Source organism: Bos indicus, chromosome 3, assembly GCF_029378745.1.
Source record: "Bos indicus isolate NIAB-ARS_2022 breed Sahiwal x Tharparkar chromosome 3, NIAB-ARS_B.indTharparkar_mat_pri_1.0, whole genome shotgun sequence".
NCBI lineage: Eukaryota > Metazoa > Chordata > Mammalia > Artiodactyla > Bovidae > Bos > Bos indicus.
Window position 1 is genome coordinate 22,008,415 of NC_091762.1, and position 17,191 is coordinate 22,025,605.

A 17,191-nucleotide genomic window follows, 5' to 3' on the forward strand; every position below is an offset into this window, starting at 1 on the left:
TTAATGTCTAGCTCTAAGTAACTGATTTAAATAATCAGCAAAAAGACCTACTCTGCTTTGCATTAACCAGATCACAGCCACTTATTGCCATGAGATTTTTTAAAATCCAAATTTTAGTGAGGGCAAATTGCATTTGGTTCCATGTAACAGTGGGGAAGAGTTTTGTCATTAAAACAAACAACTGCTCATTTCTGTTTAACTTTGAACCAATAGTGTCTCTGTATATCAAGGCCTCTTCTATTTCCAGTTTCCAGGCTGTTATCTATCCCATCTGGCCTGGGGTGAAGAGTAAGTCTGAGAAGTCTCTGAATACAGACGGAGGGTAAACTGCACTGTGAAGCTGCCTTTTCTTTTAATCATCCAATTTTTTTTTTTAATTTTAGAAATTTCAAGAATAATTCTGCTGACTTTGGCTACTTTAAAAATTAAAGAATTATTTCAATGCAACACAATTCATCCACTTGTAGGTGTATAGTTTGGTTGGTCAGTGTAGACAAAACCCACACTTGAGATAAAGAACTAATTCCCTCACTTCCAACTTTCCCCTTTAGGCCTTTGATTTTAAGAGGGATGCTGACAGGCTGGGATCCAGGGCAAGAAGTATTGAAGTCATGGCAAAGGCAGACCACCTGAAGGAATGAAGAGATCCACTGACTCCCAGAGGAATGAAGGCTTATGAGGGATACAGCTTCCCTGGTGGCTCAGTGGTAAAGAATCTGCCTGCAATTCAGGAGACCGGGGTTCGATCCCTAGGTTGGGAAGATCCCCTGGAGAAAGAAATGGCAACCCACTCCAGTGTTCTTGCCTGGAGAATTCCATGGACAGAGGGCCTGGTGGACTATATTCCATAGGGTCACAAAGAGACGGACACGACTGAGCGACTAACACACATGGGGAATACATCAACCTTCAAATATTTGAAGAGCTGCTATGCAGAATAGAGTACACTTAGTGTGTAGCTCAGAGGGAGCCATGAGGACTCCTGGGCAGAAGTGAGAGATGTTTTGATTCAATATAAAAAAACTTCTAAAAACAATGTTATAACAACCATTTACCTGATGAAAGTAAGTGAGACTCAGAGTTAAAAATGAATTCCTCAAAGCTTCTTGGTGGTCCAGGGGTTAAGAATCCACCTGCTAATGCAGGGGACACGGGTTCAATCCCTAGTCCAGGAAGATCCCACATGCTGCAGGGCAACTAAGCCTGTGTGCCACAACTACTGAAGTCCACACACCTGAGAGCCTGAATTCCATAACAAGAGAAGAGAAGCCACCTCAATGAGAAGCCCACATATCGCAACTAGAGAGTAGCCCCTGATCACTGCAACTAGAGAAAGTCTGACTGCAGCAACGAAGACCCAGGGCAGTCAAAATAAATAAATTCCTCTAGATCAAACACTCAGTAAGTGATGGAGTCAGAATTTGAATCCAGGTGTTCTGATCTTACATCCAGATCTTTCCCCTTCTACTGTCCACTTTGGAAGACATGTAGGAGGCCCAGGTAGAAGTAAAGGTGGAGATGACCTGATATGAACTAGCTACTCAGATGTTTGTCATTGTTGACCATTTACCCTCTGGCTCCTGCAATGCCTTCACCCGAGAGCAGCCAAGGCCCAGCAGAGACAAGAGGCGCTTTTGGAACGTAGGTGGAGGAGGGTGAGGCCACCCTGTCCTCAGCCTGTGGTTCTCTTTGCTTCACTGCCGGGAGCAATCTCTTGCCCTGATTTCCAGTGTGGGCTGAGGATCCAGGTCAGTGAGAAGCCCAGCACTGGGTCTGCCTGTGTGGGTGCTGCTGATAGGGATCAGGTGCTCGGGGCTGGGGGCTGAGCTCAGGACACCACTGTGCTTCCCAGGCGCTGGCCCAGGAGCTTGTGGAAGCGCCTCCACCTGCCCAGCAGGGCTTGCCTGAGAGGTTCTGAACGTGGACGGGGAAACCAGTTGTCGGAGAAGAGAAACAAAGCACCCTCAGGTGAGACAGAGAAAGGAAAAAGAGAGGAGAGAGTGTATGAGGAGAGCAAGGGAGTTGGGAAATAAGAGCAGGGGCTTTACTGGCTCAGCTTCTAGGGAGCCTGCAATGTAAGAACGCCAGGTGGAGAGGAGGCAGGATGGGCATACACGGAGCTTTGCTCCTTTTACCGGGACTTCTTGGCCTGTGGCCTCCCAAGGGTGAGGTGGCACAGGCACTGCTCCCCAGGAAGACCTCAGGGTGCTCAGGTGCTGGCGATCAGCGCTGCCCTTGGCCTGGGGGACAGTGGTGGCTCTGAGGCTTGGGTATTGCTTGGGTGTGGCTCAGGCGAGCGGAAGGCCCCTCCATCCTGGCTGGCCTCCCCTCCCATTCTGCGCCCCTCTCTAGGCAGGTGGGCCCGAGCCTTGGGTTTGCTGAGGGTTTTCCAGGTTTGCCCAGCTCAGAGCCCAGCCAGCTGACAGCAAGCTGGACAGAGGTCATTTGAACTCAGACCACACATCCCTGTTAAATATATCAGCTTTTAAATCAACCTTTGTTCAAAGTCCAGTGAGTTCCAACTAGAGCTCACCAGCAGAGAGAGAAGTGCCTGGTGAGGCCAGTGGCTCCTCTTCCTCCAGGACCTAGGTAAGAACTGACTCAGGGTCCCCGTGACTGAGGGCCCTGACCACCTAGGCCGAGACCCCCTTCTTTCTTTTTCTTTTTCCATTTCTATGTAGTAGCTGGCTGTCCAGGGCAGAAGAGAGCCTGGTGGGGAAGAAGCCAGGCAGGCCCCTTTGGTGATGGTGGGATTGGGGGGTGAGGGATTCTCCACACTCTGAGGTTCTCTGTGCATGAGACAGCCAGACCCTCACAGTCTGGGGTCTGCTTCACAAGAGAATAGGTAATCTGACCCTCAGAGCAAGGTTTCCCAGGGTTGCACGGGCGTTTGATGTGTAGCCAGAGGGAGGGAGACAACAAACTTCACAGATTTCCAGGGAGATTCTTTCTCTCACAGAACCTTTCCACTGTTCAAGGGCTTTGGGTAGTAGAGATTTTCTTTTGGAAGCAGCTGTTAAAAGATACAACCTAACAACTTTCTCACTGGAAAATAAAAATGCTTTTTATCACATTATAGCTCTGAGAAATAAGAAAAGTCAGTGGATTTTTAGGCTGACTGAATTTTAAAACAGATCCCCAGACTTTACCCTCTGGAGTGTCTAGTTCTTTGGATCTTGTGAGGCCATGAAAAATCTTTTTTTTTCCTTCTGCAACATCCCTTCAGATGATTCTTGTGGGAAGGGACATCTGGGAGCCACTACTTAGTAACCTATATCCTAAGCGGAAGTGGTCAAGGGACTTAAGTGTGACTGTCGTCTCGGGGCTACCCAGCAGAGGAGATTCCTGGTCTGGGCTGGCTCTGCAGGAACATACACCTCCTCAGTTACAGTTCCTGCAACGTTGCACCCATAAATGAACTCTCAGTCCCATTTCCAAAAGGCACAGGGGCTCTTTGTCTCAGGCCATGGTTGTCTAGTCACCTGGAGTCACATGTTCTTCCCTGCAGCAAATAACTCAGGGACTTTGAGTCTCTGTGTTATGACAAAGCAAATTGTTCTTATCTTTGATTCTTTTGTTTGTTCTTTGCACCATAAACTATGAAGTTGCTAGTAATGATGTTTTACGTTCATAGACCACTGGTTAGACAACTCTTTCTCATCCCAGGGAAGGAACATGGGACTGGAATACAAATAACTTGGGCTTTGATTCAGTTGTTAGTGACAGGCCATTAGACAAGTCCCTTTGCCAACTGGAGCCTAAAGTTTATTGCCTATTAAAGGCTCTCATCTTTTCCCCAAGGCTGTATTGAAAATAAAATTAGAAATATGTGTTCAAGCATAACCACAAATGTGCTTACATTTCAAATATGTGTCTCCAAAGGCCCCGTGGAGCAGTGGGGCAGCCTTGCTGTCAGCTGGGAGATCTTGTGTTTTAATCTCTTTGAAAGTATTAGTCACTCAGTGTTCTGACTCTTTGCGACCCCATGAACTGTAGCCCACCAGGCTCCTCCGTCCATGGGATTTTCCAGGCAAGAATACTGGAGAGGGTTTCCATTTCCTTCTCCAGGGGATCTTCCCAACCCAGGGATCAAACCCGGGTGTCATGCATTGCAGGCAGACTCTTTATCATCTGAGCCAACAGGGAAGTCCTTAAAAATGTGCAACGAATTTGCATATCATCTCATTGAGTCTCTGTTTACTCATTTATCAGTAAGGGGCTGAGACTAGATGATTGCTGGTGTGCTTTTCAGCCCCCCAAATATGATAGATACTGGAGCTTTGAAGGCTGGCTCCTGCTTGTCATTTGGGCATGAATGGAAATGTTACCTTCCCAGGAATGGCTTTTAAATTCAGCTTCCTCCTTCCACCTCACCACCAGATCTCATCATTTGTAGCCTTTATCATCAGAAATCATCTTGTCTACTTTTTGTCACCTTTGGCAGATGTTAAGCTCTAGAGAGCAGGGGTCTTGACCTTTGTCTTACCTTGACCTTACCTGCTCTTAGAACAATACCTGCCATAGAGTAGATGCTTAGCTTCACTGATAAACGGAAGTTAGTGTGGCAGGGAGAGAGCTATAAGAATAGAGTCAGTATGTTTGGATAATGCTTTTATCAAGGAGGAGGCTGAAGAACTCTGATACTCTCTCAGGCACTTAAGGTCCTTGCCTGCGTGTGTGCTAAGTCACTTTAGTCGTATCCAATTCTGTGTGACCCATGGACCGTAGCCCGCCAGGCTCCTCTGCCCATGGGATTCTCCAGGCAAGAATACTGGTTTGAGTTGCCATGCCCTCCTCCAGAGGATCTTCCTGACCTAGGGATTGAACCTGTGACTCCTGTGGCTCCTGAATTGGCAGGCGGGGTCTTTACCACTAGTGCCACCTGGGAGGCCCTTAAATCTGATAGAATGGGAATGGACGTCTCTGGACATCTTGGTTAAAGGATTTTCACATTTGTTGCAGGAATTTGATGACAGTGACAAGGCAGAGCTAGAACTAGACATATTTTCCTAAAGAGTTCAGCATCTCCTTTCCTTGGCCCTTCATGATGATCTCTTTGCCTGGTGAGCATCGTCACTAAATGATTAAGTATTAGAAACCTGAATTACAGAACAGATGTGTTCTTACTCTCATGAGGAAATGAGGAAATCACCTATCTCCTCACCCGTCAAATGGGTGTAATAGCACCTAGTTCCTAATGTTACGAGAATGAGACTGGAGAAGCACATGGTGCCTCTGGCACCTTAAGTGCTACTATTCTGATGATCATCAGACAGTTTTATGATGGGCATGACCCCAAGGAAGGAAGGAACCCAGGCAGTGGAGAGGAGTTTTGATAAATATGAAAGATAGCTCCTACTCAGCTCCACGGCAGCTGTGGTCCGAGATTCACCATTCGTGAACATGTGTGCTTGCTTAGTCACTACATCGTGTCCAACTCTTTTTGCTACCCTATGGACTGTAGCCCTCGAGGCTCGTCTGTCCATAGGATTTCCTAGGCAAGAATACTGGAGTGGGTTGCCTATTCCTCCTCCAGGGGATCTTCACTGCCCGGGGATCGAACTTGCATCTCCTGCATTGGCAGGCAGACTCTTTACTGCTGAGCTACCAAAGAAGCACCCCCGCCTCCACCCCTCTGATTCGTGAACATGCCTCTGCTATTCCTTTTGCCTGGAATGCCTTCCTCCTCCCAGTCTAACTACTTGGGTTTCTTAACACAGCCCTTATGGTTGGGAGGCTGGGCAGATGGTGGGAGGAACCCAGATTCAACTGAGTTTAAATCCAGATTCTGCTGTTTATCCAAATAGCCATGGAAAACCAGCTTACATTTTCAGGGACTTTTCTCTTGTGAAGCAGACCATTAGGATTAAGTGAGAACTCATAAAATGTAACCTAGGCTGGTGCTTGGAGCCTAGTAGGAGCTCAATAAATGTGTATAAAAATAACAAACATTTTCTTTTCTAGTTGAAATTTAGAGGCTGGAGTGATTCCTTCAGACTGTAGTGGTCAGGCAAGGATTTGTATATGACCTATAATTTGAGCTTCTCTGGTGGCTCAGATGGTAAAGTGTCTGCCTGCAATGCGGGAGACCCGGGTTCAATCCCTGGGTTGGGAAGATCTCCTGGAGAAGGAAATGGCAACCCACTCCAGTATTCTTGCCTGGAGAATCCCACGGATGGAGGAGCATGATAGGCTGCAGTCCATGGGATTGCAAAGAGTCGGACACGACTGAGCGACTTCACTTTCACTTTTAAAATTTGAACAGAGCCTTGAATATGGTTAGGTCTTTAATTCATCCACTTGGAAAAAAATGTGACCTACTATAAATAAATAATTGGGGGTGGGGGCTGGAGGTGTTTCAGGCACAGCATGTGGGGTGAGCAAAAGGCGGGCTGGGTGTGGGTTGACTACATGTGTGCTGAAAGGTGACACTGAGGAGCAGAGGGGGATAAAGTTGGGCTTGATTATGTTGTGCTTCAAAGCCTTCCTGATCAAGGAGTTTGGAATTTTAGGTTCTTTTTTTCTTTTTTTTAAGTTTTTATTTTGTATTGGAGTATAACCAATTAACAATGTTGTGATATTTTCAGGTGAACAGCGAAGGGATTCAGCCATATATATACATGTTTCCATTCTCCCCTAAACCCTCCTCCCATCCAGACTGCCACTTAAAATTGAGCAGTTCCATGTGCTATACAGTACGTCCTTTTTGATTATCCATTTTAAATATATCAGTGTGTGTACGACCTTCCCAAACTCCCTAACTATCCCTTCCCCTTATCCTTCCCCACTTCCTTGCAACCAAAAATTTGTTCTCTGTTTTGTAAGTAAGTTCGTTTGTATCATTTCTTTTTGAATTCCACATATAAGGAATGTCAAATGCTATTTCTCCTTCTCTGTCTGACTTCTCTCAGTATGACAATCTGTAGTGGATTTTAGGTTCTTAAGTGTTATTTTTAGAGACTAACATGGTGAAAGAAAGACCAGGCAATTTGTCTTGAGGCAGTGACTGGGAGAGGCCAGAGGACTTTAAGTCATAGGGAAAAAAGCCAGGGGGCAGAAATGCAGATTCAGTAGAAAAGCAATATACCTACTTTGGGAGACACTCTCATTCTGGCCAATCCTCAGGATAGTTTGGCTATTTTCAGGTACCAGTTTTGTCAGCAGCACAAAGTATCCTTTCTCCAAGGGTGACTCTTGTTTCCACATGATATTGACTTCGTCTCTCTCCCAACTTGCAGAACTCTTAGATCAGCAAGTAGAGTGAGGAAGGCCTTGAACTCCAACAAGGAGTCCTGTCTTTTAGGACAAAGTATCCTTCATGATGGGTGGGTTGGGGGAGGGGCATTCAGTGCCAGCAGGCCAAATGAATTTCAAGATAAGCAGATTCCATTCCTTATCATAAGAGAGAAACAAGAATCATTCACAGCCTCTGAGCACTCTTCTCTACTGGAACACATTTCATTAATTTCCCATACTTGAAATTTATGGCTGCCTAAGTCCAAAATCACTGTAGATGGTGATTGCAGCCATGAAATTAAAAGATGCTTACTCCTTGGAAAGAAAGTTATGACCAACCTAGATAGCATATTAAAAAGCAGAGATATTACTTTGCCAACAAAGGTCCATCTAGTCAAGGCTATGGTTTTTCCAGTGGTCATGTATGGATGTGAGAGTTGGACTGTGAAGAAAGCTGAGTGCCGAAGAACTGATGCTTTTGAACTGTGGTTGTGGTGAAAATTCTTGAGAGTCCCTTGGACTGCAAGGAGATCCAACCAGTCCATCCTAAAGGAGACCAGTCGTGGGTGTTCATTGGAAGGACTGATGCTGAGGCTGAAACTCCAATACTTTGGCCACCTCATGCGAAGAGTTGACTCATTGAAAAAGACCCTGATGCTGGGAGGGATTGGGGGCAGGAGGAGAAGGGGATGATGACAGAGGATTAGGTGGCTGGATGGCATCACCGACTTGATGCACGTGAGTTTGGGTGAACTCTAGGAGTTGGTGATGGACAGGGAGGCCTGGCATGCTGCTATTCATGGGGTTGCAAAGAGTTGGACACGACTGAGCGACTGAACTGAACTGAAGACCAAACAGTAATCTTTACAGTGGGAAGGTACAGTTAGCAAAAACGTATCTTGGAGCCCTACTTATTTTCCTATTTTTGATACTAATTTAAAACTAATACACTGGAGTGTTTTGAATTTCCACAGCTCTTGCTTTGTAAAGGAGGAATCCAGCTGGCTTAATCTGCAGCAAAGATATTGAATCTGCTCTAGGTAAAATATTTTTGAAGAAGGATGAAATTGAATTTCATTTATCTCCTCCTTGCTTGAGACATCTGTCAAAACCAACTGAGATACAATAGGATTTCTTCTATGTTGTTGGAAGAAACAGTGTCTCCCAAGGCTCTTAGGCAGGCTGTGAAAGAAGACACACCTGGCCCAGCACAGAAGCCCACGATCAGGGCTGTCAGCTATAGAGGATTCTCTGATGGTCTGTAGGTGCTGACATAACATCACCAGTCTCTACCAGTTGTAGTTTTCCAACAAAAGTCTGTGTTAGTCACTTAGTTGTGTCTGACTCTGTGACCCCGTGGACTTGCCTGTCAGGCTCCTCTGAGCATGGAAGTCTCCAGGCAAGAAATCTGGAATGAGTTGCCATTTTCTTCTCCAGGGCATCTTCCCAACCCAGGGATTGAACCCAGGTCTCCTAGCATTGCAGACAGATTCTTCACCAACCAAGCCACCAGGGAAGCCCAAAAAGAGTCTAGTGATTTCTTTGTCTAACTCATTACACAGAAATGCTGAAGAGGCAGCATTTCTCACAAGGGCATCATGTGTGGACACGCCTGGTTGAGCTTCCTGGGAAGGTTGCTTTCTCCTTGCTGAAGTTCAAAGTGTTTTGCAGACCAAGCATGGAGTTTTAGGGTAAAGTGAGTAACATTCAGTTTGAATGTTAGCCGAGAGTTCCTGCCCTCTCTTCCCCTCATGCCTCAATGAAACGGAAATCATTTACTCTCTGGTTACATCCTAGGTTATACAAACATCCTCCTACAGTTGCAGGAGTAATAAACATTATTCCCCACTATCTTGCTCAGTTTTTGTTCTTTGAGTTTTTCACGCCTTGGGTGTTGGTTACCTAAGCACCTTGTACGGAGAGGTTGTGTTTTCTTTGCAGTCTGACACTGTCTGCACCATTGATTCCTATTTTCCTCTTATCTAAAATAGATGGAGTACCTGTTTTATTCCATCTTATCTAGATAAGATGGTTGGTCCAAAGCACTCATGACTGATGGCAGTAGATTACTGTATTGATAGAATGATCCACTGCATCCTAGATTTGAGGAGAAAGACAAAGAAGACAGCACTGGGTATTTTCTTTCCTGACAGTAGTCATTGCACCTGGCTGTCACTGCCCACAGCCCCTTTCTGATTTCCCCCTCCAAGCAGAATGCTGTTCATCCCACATCCGTTCTCTAATCTTTTGGAAATCCAGTGATGTTGGTCCGGTGAGTGAACCTGTTCCCTAGTCACTCCCTGGTGACCACGATCACCTGCACCTCGGTATGTCAGGTGATACTCCCTCACTCCATCTTCTCCACCCTTGTATGTGGGTCCCTTGGCTGCTCTATCTTGTACTCACTTCTGTTAGAACTCATTTTCTCCAGATGTTTGGATTCTCTGGCCAGCTTAGTTCTGTAAAAGCTCCCCAGAATCTTTTACCTCCTTAACACATGACATTTGGTTCCATTTTGGTAATTCTCTAGCTTTCAGTCTTACATGACAGTTCTTAGGGAAATCTGAGTTCATTATCTGAGCTTGATTTCATGGGGGAACAAAATCTTCAGCCGACTTTTCAGCAGCTAAAACTAACTTTGCAGAGATGGTCCAGAGTGAGGAGACAGAATCTCTGACCTGACAATCAGGAGGCCTGCTCATCCCTATCACTCAATCTCTTGTCTGCTTCACAAGGAAAATCAGAAACACTGCTCAAATGTCATCACAGGGAACGGAATTCCCATGGACTCAGGACTTCCACCAGAGAGCAGGGAATATGGTTCACCTGGAGTGGGCTTCTCTGCTCCAGACACTGAGCTTAGATTGCTCTAGACCATCTGTCTTCAGTGATCTTGGCCCGGTGCACTGATCCATGTGCATTTCCTATTTCTGGTGTATTTCTATCTCCAGGTCAAAATTAAGGAAGCCACACATGTTCTCATAGCTAGCAAGTGGTGACAATGAAATTAAAAAGTGGGTTTGGCTTTAAAACTCTGGTTCTTTCTAATGTACTTTATCCAGACTAGAATGCTCAGGGAAGATACAAATAAAAACAAACTCCCTTCACGTCAGCCACGTACCTGTGTTTAGACTTTTTGTTACTGGAAACTACTCTGTCCTAAACATTGTTTAAGATGACTTTTCCTATGTCAGCCACTTAATTTTCAAAACTGTTCCTCAGTCCCCTCTTCCTTCCTCTCCCCATTCATCCTGCCCAGCCAGAAGACTAGAATAGAAGCTAGAACTAGAACAGAAGCTAGAACACTTCATCTTTTCCATCACTCCATCTTGGTAGCTCAGTGCTGCATGCATGCTCAGTTGTGTCCGACTGTGGCTCCATGGACTGCAGCCCAACAGGCTCCTCTGTCCACGGAATTTTTCAGGTAAGAAAACTGGAGTGGGTCGCCATTTCCTACTCCATCAGATCTTTCTGACCCAGGGATCAAACCTGAGTCTCTTGTGTCTCCTGCATTGGCGGGTGGATTCTTGACCACTAGCGCCACCTGGGAAGCCCTCATGCAGTTTCTCTTCCTCACAATTCACACCAGCCTCACAGTCTCACGTTTTAACAAACGCTGGGCTCATTTTACGGAGAAGGCAATGGCACCCCACTCCAGTACTCTTGCCTGGAAAGTCCCATGGGCGGAGGAGCCTGGTGGGCTGCAGTCCATGGGGTCGCTAAGAGTCGGACACGACTGAGCGACTTCCCTTTCATTTTTCACTTTCATGCATTGGAGCAGGAAATGGCAACCCACTCCAGTGTTCTTGCCTGGAGAATCCCAGGGATGGGGGAGCCTGATGGGCTGCCGTCTATGGGGTCGCACAGAGTTGGACACGACTGAAGAGACAGCAGCAGCAGCAGCAGGGCTCATTGTACACATAGAAACCCTCACCTCCTAGCCATCTGTTTTAAAACATGTCATGCTCCAACCTGGGGTAAAAGTGACCACTTTCTTCTTTTATTCTTGATGTCTTGGGTAGGCCAAAAAGTTTGTTTGAGTTTTCCCACAGGCTCTTATGGAAAATCCTGAACGAACTTTTTGATAAACCCAATACATAGTGAGAAAAAGCCATGAGAAATCATGCTGATTGGTCTTGTATAAATTCATGAGATCTATATTTATCTGTCTAATGAAAAAAATATATTTTGGCCTAAGTTGTTACTTAGAAATTTTTATTCAACGTGTTGCCTGTTTACAGTGAAACAATGCTGAGGCTTTGGATAGCCTTTTTGCCAAGATTATAAACTGCCAGCCCAGGGGTCCAATTCTGTTTACTTTACATGAAGCCTTTCTAAAAACTTTGAAATAGCTGCCTGTTTTTAAATATGGGGACATTTCACATAAATCTGGACTTTTAAGTTCTCTTGAGAGATTGGAAGATCCAGCACGCTGGGCTCTTATTTCCTCATCAGCTCAGCTCATTTCAGTTGCTCAGTCGTGTCCGACTCTTTGCGACCCCATGAATTGCAGCATGCCAGGCCTCCTTGTCTATCACCAACTCCCGGAGTTTACCCAAACTCACGTCCATCGAGTCGGTGATGCCATCCAGCCATCTCATCCTCTGTCATCCCCTTCTCCTCCTGCCCCCAATCCCTCCCAGCATCAGGGTCTTTTTCAATGAGTCAACTCTTCGCATGAGGTGGCCAAAGTACTGGAGTTTCAGCTTTAGCATCATTCCTTCCAAGGAACACCCAGGACTGGTCTCCTTTAGGATAGACTGGTGCAGTGGCCTTTGGAGGTAAATACTGCTAATCCACACTCCTCTCCTAGCCACCTTCACCAATTTATCAGTCTGGGGCCCAGTGGAGAATGTGGGGAATGTGGAATGGTCCACATTCTCAAAGTTCCTCATTTGTCTCATTAAGTTGACCTTATCTTCCTCTTTGTCTCATTTTCCCCACTCTTCTCCTGCCTCAGTAGAAGTAGTCTATCTCATCAAGGCCAAACCCATTTTCTATGCTGTCTGTATCATCCCTTGATATACAAACATTAAAAATAAACCCATCCACTAACCCTACTTCCCCCTCAAACTGCTATCCCAATCCTCTCATGTATCTGTTTCAGGATGTATCTGTATTCCTTGCCTCTGTTATTTACTAGGGTTCACTTGCTTCTTAGTCCCTTATCTGTCCTGAACTTCCATTTTCTAAACTTAGTGGCATTTTCTGTTTTTATTCTCTTTACCTCCTAGCAGGGTTTTGCATTGTTAACTATGTTGTCTTGAAATTCCTCTTTTAGATTGGACTGTAAAATCTTGGCCATCTGATTATTCCTTCTCAGCTTCCTTCTTGTCACCTAGATATCAGTATTACCCAAGGCTTTATCCTTGGCTCCCCTCCTTTCGTGTTGATACCCCTGGGCATCACATAAGCATTGCTGTGAGGCTTCTAGGCCACTGTTGCCCGAGCTCCAGGTCCATACTTCTGTGTACCTGCAGGATGTTCTGCCAAGTCCTCTAATTTTTAAAAATTTTTACCTTTTGAAGATTTATCCCCATATTTTCTTCTAAGAGTTTAGAAGAAACGGTTCTAACTCTTAATTTTTTCTTTGATTTTGAATTAATTTTTGTGTGTAAAGTGAAGTAGATATTCAATTCCCCCCCTTTTTTTTTCAGTCCTCTGATTTAAAACCATCTCAAACTGACTTTGCCGTATCATTCTTCATGACTATACCATCTTTTAATGGTACAACTTGTCTGTCAGTCACCAAGGCATGAACTTGTGGGTCTTTTTCTTTTTTTGACTTCTTCCTTTCTAACACTCAGTCCAAGTAGGCAGTATTACTTGGAAGGTGCATTAGTCTCCTAGCTGTCATAACAGAATACCACATGACAGAATCCCTTGTTGCTTAAACAAAAATTTCTTTCTTCACAGTTCTGGAGGCTAGATGTCCAAAGTCAAGGTGCCAGCAGGGCTGGTTTGTCCTGAGGCCTCTGTTGGTTTGCAGATAGCAGCCTTCTTGCTGTTTCTTCACGTGGCCCTTTCTCTGCATACGTACTTTTCTGTGTCTACTTATAAAGATGCCAGACCCACATTTTTGGACCTCTTTTAACCTTAATTATCTCTTTACAAGGCTCTATCTCCAAATAGTCATAAGGCTTCAACATATGAATTTTGGGAGTGAAACAATTGAGTCCATAACAGACGGGGAGTCTAAAGCTTGAAGTAGAAAAAGTATCAAGGGTGAAGTGTTAGTTGCTCAGTTGTGCCCAACTCTGGGACCCCATGGACTTCAGCTCACCAGGCTCCTCTGTCCATGGGATTTTCCAGGCAAGGATACTGGAGTGAGTTGCCATTTCCTTCTGCAGGGGATCTTCCCGACCCAGAGATCGAAGCCAGGTCTCTTGCACTTCAGGCAGATGCTTTACTGACTGAGCCATGAGGGAAGCCCAGGAGAAAACTGGGCGAGGGTGATAAGTCCAGGGAAAGTCTACTGCTTGTGGGGAAGCAGACAGAATGAGGAAATGACCACAGAATTAGGGTGTTCTGGCAACTCAGAGCTGAGAGGAGTCAGAAGCACAGCTGTGTTCACATGGGGCAGTGACCTCAGAAGACAGAGCTGCGCATGGACCACTCTGTGCACCTCGATCCGGGGCCAGAAACCAGGCTTGACCACTGGAGCTTTTTGTGTCATAGAATTTTATTAAAGTATGAGAGAGAGAGAGAGAGAGAGAAAGCTTCTGACGTAGACATCAGAAGGGAGCAGAAAGAATGCCCCCTTGCTAGTTTTTAGCAAGGTGTTTATGTCTGTTAGAAAGCTGTTAATCAGATAAGAGAGACACCTCAAGGCTGAGGGAGTTTCATCAGGCCCCTCTCCCACAATATGAGTTTTATCTCCCGGTCATAAAACAATTGATATGAATACTGGCTTGTTAAGCCATTATCAGCTCAAGGTTTGAGAAAAGAAGAAAAAAGTTAGTCTTAGGCAGAAGCATTTTGAAGAAAGGCAGATTCCAAAGCAAATACATAGTTTCATTAACGTAGCTTAAGAAAAACATTTCCATAAGAAAAATGCATTAGTTAGCTCAAGGCAGAATCAGGTGTAGTCAACACAGAATTAAAAGGCGCCTCTTTTAATTTTGTGTAGAGAAGGAAAAAAACTGCCACTTGTAGTTTATCTCCTCCTGCCGCTTGGAGACCTCTGGCCTTCCTACCTGTTACCCTCTCAAATCCACAACAAGATTGTGTGAGTGAGGCAGGCAGTAATTAGGGAGAGTCACAGGGACCTGGTGTATCTCATGGTCAGTGTAAGTAAGTGTTTTGTACACCCGTGTTCTTGTACCTGTCCTGTCCGAGGCCATCTATGTATGGAGAAATCTGAGAGGACAGGATTGAAGACTTAGTACCATGTGTGGCTTAGTCCTCCCTAGTTCCTCCAGCTCTTTCACCTCTACTCTCATGTAGAGGTGCGAGGTCAGGTTGCATGTGAGGAGGATTAGTACAACAGCCATCCCTCCTACCACCCGTGGAGCCCAACTCTGGTCCTGTCCTTCTTCTGCTTATAAGCCTTGCTTGGTCCATGCCTGAGTGCGTGCTAAGTCGCTTCAGTTGTGTCTGACTCTTTTCGACTCTATGGACTGTAGCCCGCCAGGCTCCTCTGTCCACGGGATTCTCCAGGCAAGAATACCAGAGTGGGTTGCCATGCCCTCCTCCAGGGAATCTTTCTGACCCACGGATTGAACCAGGCATCTCTTACGACTCCTGCATTGGCAGGTGGATTCCTTACCAATAGCCGCCATGGAAGCCCCTGCTTGGTCCCTGCTGACCACCAAACTAAGGCCAGATCCCTTGGACTGTTACTAGAGGCCTTTACAGCCTAACTTGTCACCCATGACTAAAGGATGTGTTGGCTGTTCTCCTGTTGGCTGTTCTTCAGTCACTTTGGGTTTTAGCTCTTCTTTGACCATCCCCAAGAACTTTGCCACTTCCATGCCTGAGGTTCATACTATTCTTTGTGGCTAGAATGTTCTTTTCCTACTTCTGTCCTATTGAAGTCCTACCCATCTGTTGTCAATATCTAAATCAAATCCTATGTAAGTTGCGAAGCTTTCCTTAATTTGTGTCATGTTGTAGGTCTCATAGCATTTATACTCTGCTCATAGTGGTTGCTCATTCTGTACTAAAACTTTTCTTCACCCCTATTTAACTATAAAGTCCATGAGGATAGAGGTGGTGTTTTACTTTATTCCTTCAACCTACTTAACAGTGTTTTGCATATCAGTTCAGTTCAGTCGCTCAGTCGTGTCCAACTCTTTGCGACCCCATGAACTGCAGCACACTAGGCCTCCTTGTCCATCACCAACTCCCGGAGTCCACCCAAATCCCACCCAAACCCATGTCCATTGTGTCGGTGATGCCATCCAACCATCTCATCCTCTGTCGTCCCCTTCTCCTCCTGCCCTCCATCTTTCCCAGCATGAGGGTCTTTTCCAATGAGTCAGCTCTCCACATCAGTTAGCCAAAATATTGGAGTTTCAGCTTCAATATCAGTCCCTCTAATGAACACCCAGGACTGATCTCCTTTAGGATGGACTGGTTGGATCTCCTTGCAGTCCAAGGGACTCTCAAGAGTCTTCTCCAACACCACAGTTTAAAAGCATCAATTCTTCGGCGCTCAGCTTTCTTTATAGTCCAACTCTCACATCCATACATGACCACTGGAAAAACCATAGCCTTGACTAGATGGACCTTTGCTGGTAAAGTAATGTCTCTGCTTTTGAATATGCTGTCTAGGTTGGTCATAGCTTTTCTTCCAAGGAGCAAGCATCTTTTAATTTCATGCATGCAATCACCATCCGCAGTATGAGGCAACTATTTGTGGCATGGACAAATGAAATCAGATTTGGGGCAATATGTCTTCTTGATGTTCAGTAGAATTTTGAGGGATCTTTGTTCATGATCCCAAAGAAGTTGCATGTACTCCAGGATGCTCATTGGAGAATCTAGTTGTTTGGCCTCAGACAGGAATGGAACTCAGGTTTCCACCCATCGGATGATGGAGGAAGAGAAATGGCCTCAACTCTTTTTTAAAAAAAATTATTTGTCTGTACTGGGTCTTTGTTGCTGCATGCGGCTTTCTCTAGTTGAGGTAAGTGGGAGCTACTCTTCATTGTGGTGCTTGGGTTTCTCATGGTGCTATCTTCTCTTGTCACAGTGCACAGGCTCTAAGGCAGGCAGGCTTCTGCAGTAGAGGCATCACAGCATGTGGAATCTTCCTGGACCAGGGGTTGAACCCCTGTCCCCTGCATTGGCAGGCAGATTCTTAACCACTGAACCATCAGGGAAGTCCCAACCTCAACTCTTAAGGTGGTTAGGTTTAGAGGGGCTGGAAAGGGTCCCCTCAGACTTAATTCACAGAACAAAGAGCCTGTGGGAGCTATTAAAGTTTGTTTTCATCTGCTGGATTCTGTTTGCCTGTGTCAGAACTAGAATGTGGTGGGAAGCAGAGGCAAAGGCTTTAGGTTGCCACACACTCCTGTGCTGCAGGTCAGGCAGAACCATGGGCAGAGTGCGATCCTGAGAACCTCTCCTAACCAGGCTGCTACCTTGGTTTCTCAAGTTGAGTAAAGGTGAGCTCAAGGTAGCTGTTAATAGTTCACCTAGCCTTGACATTCTTCTCTGACCCGTGAGGGTGTTATCCCAAGGCTGAGGGGGAGAGAAGGGGAGCTGGGAGCAGAAAGAGTTGTTTGGAGCATGAGCTTGTTAAACTCGCGGGGATTCTAAACATGCCCATGTTCCGGTTTCAGGCCTGGACTGAGCCAGTAGATCTGAGGTGGCGCCAAACTAAGCATCTGTTTTTATAAGTCTCTGTTAGTGATTCTGAGGGCCAGCTAGGATTGAGATTAAACATGTTAAGGTGATTGCGAGGATTAAATGAGATCATGTAGCATGCCTGAATATAGCATGGTGAGTT

At 45.6% G+C, this 17,191-nt stretch overlaps 1 protein-coding gene across 3 annotated transcripts in view; it reads left to right on the plus strand.

The window, feature by feature from the left end:
• PDZK1 (PDZ domain containing 1) overlaps window positions 1-17,191 on the plus strand; it is a 63,344-nt gene that overhangs the window by 14,741 nt on the left and 31,412 nt on the right. The window contains exon 1 of one of the 3 annotated variants that reach the window (XM_070785787.1): window positions 1,853-1,968. The exons of 1 other annotated variant lie outside the window; for it this stretch is intronic. The gene's annotated coding sequence lies outside the window, so the exon portion shown is untranslated. Of the gene's footprint in view, window positions 1-1,852; window positions 1,969-2,447; window positions 2,590-17,191 lie in introns of those variants that run through there. One more of the 3 variants, XM_019956676.2, reaches the window with a different exon arrangement.